General features: G+C 40.1%; 1 pseudogene; it reads left to right on the forward strand.

Annotated features, from left to right (window-relative positions):
• The first annotated feature begins 321 nt into the window (after positions 1-321).
• Positions 322-1,208, forward strand: LOC127233859 (60S ribosomal protein L6-like; annotated as a pseudogene).
• Positions 1,209-5,379: the final 4,171 nt, after the last annotated feature.

Raw genomic sequence — 5,379 nt, forward strand, 5'->3', positions numbered from 1 at the left:
GAATTGACAAACTACATGGGGACATTGAACATCTAGACAAATGGAACTCAGTGTGGTAAATCATTTGAAAATATGCTCCGCTTGTTAGTCATGAGCAGATGGTTAATGAAAAGCTCAAGAAGACTGACCTGCTTGCCCAGGATAATGACTGACATGTTTCCATCAGTTGGCAAGTGAAATAGATGGAATTCTGCATGCTTCTACGAGAAGTGATACTTGGCACAAACACTTTGTATAAAAAAAAAAAAAAAATGGGGGGGATGCTGGAGGACCAGAAGCCAGGACCTTAGTTCTCTCCCATCTTGGCAGGCACCTCCCAAGATGGCAGGTGAAAAAGCCTAGAAGCCTGACAAAAAGAGAAAAACCCTGCAGCCAAGAAGGCTGGTGGTGATGCTGCAGATGCTCCTACTGTTGCAGCCACAAAGGGTGACCCTAAGGTTAAAAAGCCCAAGAAGGGGAAGCTGCATTGCAGCCAGAACCCTGTCCTGGTTAGAGGAATTGGCAGGTACTCCCGATCTGCTATGTATTCCAGAAAGGCCCTATACAAAAGAAAATACTCAGCTGCAAAAACTAAGGTTGAAAAGAAGAAGAAAAAGGAGAAGGTCCTTGCTACTGTCACCAAACCAGTTGGTGGTGACAAGAATGGTGGTACCCGAGTGGTTACTCTTACTCTTCGAAAAATGCCCCGGTATTACCCTACTGAAGATGTGTCCTCGGAAGCTGCTAAGCCATGGCAAAAAAACTCTTCAGTCAGCATGTGAGAAAGCTTCGACAGCTTTCTACCAGCATCACTCCTGGGGCTGTCCTGATTACCGTCACCTGGTGTCACAGAAGCAAGAAGGTGGTTTCCCTGAAGCTGCTGGGCAGCGGCTTGCCACTTGTGACAGGACCTCTTGCCCTCAACAGAGTTCCTCTGCGAATAACACACCAGAAATTTGTCATCACCACCTCTACAACAGTTGATACCAGCTAAGTTAAGATTCCCAAACACCGGACTGATGCTTGCTTCAAGAAGAAGCAGCTGCACAAGCCCAGGCACCAGGAGGGCAAGATCTTCGATATGAGATTACAGAGCAGCGCAGGGCTTTTCAGAAAAGCATGGACTTGCAACTTGTGCCAAAGATCAAAGCTGTTCCCAGCTTCAGTGCTACCTGCGGTCTCAGTTCTTTCTGACAAACGAGATGTAGCCTCACAAACTGGTTTTTTAAATTGCTATCAATCTAATTAAAAAGCTTCATATGTTAAAAAAAAAAAAGCCTGGCAGTGTCTACTAAACCAAACATAAGTGTCACTTTATATATAACTAATAGATCTGTGTGTGTGTGTATGCATACAATAACAATCAATTAATGAAAAAGGCAATCATAAATTTAAAGAGGAGAGGGGATGGGAAGGTTTGGAAGGATGAAAGGGAAGGAAGAAATTAAATTACAATTCAAAAAAATAAAACAGATACAAGCTGAAAGTATTATTTCCATATTGTAAGAAACTGAAATTGCTATAGCATTAAGTAAACCAGATAGTAGGCATTCCATGGAGGGTTCTGAATCAGGAAATACAATTTCACTCTTGTATTAGTTTCTTCCCCTGTGTCTATGATGAATAAGTGGGAGAAAAAACAACTTAAAGGAGAAAGGGCTTATTTTAGTTCGCAGTCCACCATGCAGGGAAGTCAGGACAGCAGGAGCTAGCATCTGGTCACATTACATTTAAATGATCAGGAAACAGAAATATGGATGCATGGGCTGGTGAGTTACCTTACCCCATATATGTAAACCAAGTTCTCAGTCAGGGAATGACCCTGCTCACAATTAAGATAGATCTTCCCCCATCAACTAATGTAATCACCATGTAATCCTCCCTAGCATGCTCAGGAGTCTGCCTCCCAGGTGATTCTGGATTATATCACGTCCACAACACTAATTGTCATGACTATATCTTGGCAACCTAATAGACATATCAACCTAATCAATATCTTTCCACCCATTGTCACATAGGCCCAAAATTATCTTATGATAGAAAATGCATTAAGCCTAACACTCAAAACCTAAAAGTGTTCATGAACAATTTACTGTTAGCACCTCTGAAATCCAACATATAATTCACAGTAAGCATTCCTCCACCAAAATAGAAGAACTCGAGAATAACAAGAAAACTCACATAAATGCAAAACCAAAGCCCATTAGCACAAACCCCAAAGTGTGGACTTCCATGTGCTTAATCTGAAGCTTACGATATTGTCAGCTGGAATCTAAATGTTTTGATGTCCCATAGATTGTCCTGGGCTGGAGTACTCTGTACCTGCAGCTTCCCTCAGCATATGGTTCATTAGTCTAATATGATATAGAATTGCCATATGAAAAAATATAAACATATATCACAAACATCACAATGAGCAAAATATTTCAGACTCTCGGAAATTATAAAGTGTGCTCTCCCATTTGAATAAAGTTAAAGATAGTTTCCATAAAAGTTAGTATTAAGGGACAGTTGGTGACTAGAAACAATCACAAGGAGATATTCTGTAGTGCTAATTGGATTCTTCCATGGGATTTTGTGTGTGGCTACCTTGCTCAGCAAGAAAAAGCACTTACCACGCATGCCAGACAATCTAATTTAACTCAACTCCCAGAACTCAAATAAAAGTGAAATGAGAGAGCTGACTCCATAAAGGTAAATTCTAAGCTCATATACACAGCATGGTCCATACCCACCACATAGACAGAATGATGTAAATTCATATTGGATACCATGGCCCACACCCCTATATCCACAGAATGATCCAATCTAAGTTCCCATGAACAGCATGGCTCGTATCTTCCACATACATACACTGAAATATCTAAACTCTCAAGTTAAAATTCACAGATCAGAATGTATAATTTATGTTTATTATTTTTCTTGTATATTTTGAGAAAATAGTATTTCAGAACTGTAAACAAATTATTCAAATTTTGCCCTTTGGTGAAGAACAATCCCTCCACCTGGGGAGTCTGTCACACTTACTCCAGTACCCTAATCTCTGTCCAGTATAAGGAATTTTTTTGGTCTCCTATATTTTCTCAATGTCTCTATGGGAAATTTAGCCAAGGATTACAGTGCTTCCCCAACTCTTACCTAAATCCCACCTCTTTACTCCACATTTAAATTCAGGGACTATGTACCATCGTTCTGAGCACTTTCAAATGGAGAGTTTACTCTCACCAATTATAGCTTTAATTTTCCTTATCCCCTCTTCCAAACACTGTTCTGTCATTTTATTTAAGGCCCACTACAAAGTCTTTAGTTTTACTCTTTCAATCTGCTGTTCATGTGTGCTTCTTAGTCACTAGCTGACTCTTGGCAAAATCGTCCCCCATGTTTGCATGCTACTTCCTTAGTAAGGGTGGAGCTAAGGACTGAAAAGCCTCTAGTAACAGTGGTGTATGCAGGCTCTGTTGATTCCCATGATAGGCCTTACACTTTCTGAGGACTGGATGTAGGGATAGAAACGAGGTGTGGGGAGGCAACAGGAGGAAAGGAGGGAAGAAAAACTGTGGTTGGTATGTAAAATAAACAAAAAAATAAAATTAAAAGAATGAATGATGCATGATTTCAAGTAGTATGAATGACCCTTAGATGCATTGGTGAAATTTTAACCAATGGAATATATTCCAAAATTATTCCCTCTTTTCTTTTTTGATATGATGTTTTTCTGTGTTCCTTTAACATACATATATAATATATGTTGATTATACAGTTCTATCCCCAACTCCTCCCATATTCTTCCTTTTATCCTTTTCATATGCCTCTCTTCTTCTATAATGCACTGAGATCAGTTTGGACCGCTCATGTACACAAGGGTAAGGAGCCTTTGAATGGAGCAAGGTCAACCTAAAGGGCCATACCACTAAAGAAAACTTACCTTCTTCCTGTAGCAGCCAAGGGCTTGCAATACATCATCAGCTTGAGTTTTGAGCTTCCGTGATCCTTTACTATCAATAAGAGAATACTTATCAGTGTGATCTTCTGCAATTAAGCCCAGCTGTGGTAATTTTATAAACAGTCCTGACACATCTAAAAGACACCATTTTATCCAGTTATCCACAACCTCTGCTCTTATAAACTTCCCAATTCTGCATCCATTTTTCATGGTGTTCTCTGATTCTTAGGCAGAGAAGTTGTAATGTATAATGTCTATGACACATTTATGGCTGGCCATTCCATAGACACTGAACTTTGCATTTAACCATTGTAAATTTCTGTATTAAACTCAGCCACTGCACACAGTTTCTTGAATGATAAGAATGAGCTCCAAACCAACACATGGGTTTATAGACATGTATTTGCAAAATATCTTGCTATTATGTACCTTTAGTAGACTAATGGTAGTGACTTCGACTTCACCTTTAGTAGTGCCTTTGACCTCCCCAGTTACAGGATCTTGTTCAGACTTATAGTATAACTTAAAATCCAAATCAGAATTTTTTTTAAACCCTGACATTCAGGATACTATTTCACACATAGCCTTGTCTTGTTATACCCTTTGTTTTTGTAGTTCCTGGCATACAATCTGGTTCTGACATCAATGATGTTTCTCCCAAGCCTATATAACACCATTAAAGCTAGCAAGCAAAGGTTATACTTCCAGGACAGCACCGATTTCATTCCTCCAATTGCTATGACCAAAAATGAGTGTGTTCAGCAATAAAACCTTATCATTGAGCTATGGTGAACAACCAAGTGTAAAAGGCAGTGGCTGGTATTGTTTTGAGAGTGCTTATAGTGCTCCTGATCTTTAACTCAAAGGGAGACATCCTGTGTCCAATACTGTACTTTTCTTTTTGTATCCTACGGCTTATATGAGGAACATTATCCCCCATTGCATTGATCTGAACAAAAAATGTCTTACATAGCCACATATATTTCAACACATTCCCTCCAATGGTGGCACTGTTTGCAGAAATTATGCAGGTTTTAGGAGGTGGAGCCTTTCTGGAGGAAGTGCATCACTATCAACAGACTTTGAGTCCATATAACCCTGTCCCATGTCCCGATTTCTGCCTCTGTCTCTGTCCCTCTTCTTCCTCCTCCTGTAATAACTCCTCCTCCTCTTCCTATCCTTCTTGTGTGAAGATAAAACATGATCCACGGCATATACCAAAGACAGTTACAGCTCTGCCCAGAACTCACACCTAAGGTAGGCAGAGTTCAATCTCGACCCATAGGCACTGGGGCAGCCAGGCAAAATTATGGTGAGTCAAAGGTAAATGGAATAGAGAGGCATAAAGATTCATGTGCTGGGAAGAGAAATGTATCTGAAGAGTCAAGGGAAGTGAAGATCCTGCTGACATGTGTAGCCAGCTTGCCACCTGGGACCATAGTTACTTGTGAGCCTGG

Source organism: Phodopus roborovskii, unplaced genomic scaffold (genome assembly GCF_943737965.1).
Source record: "Phodopus roborovskii unplaced genomic scaffold, PHOROB, whole genome shotgun sequence".
NCBI classification, from domain to species: domain Eukaryota; kingdom Metazoa; phylum Chordata; class Mammalia; order Rodentia; family Cricetidae; genus Phodopus; species Phodopus roborovskii.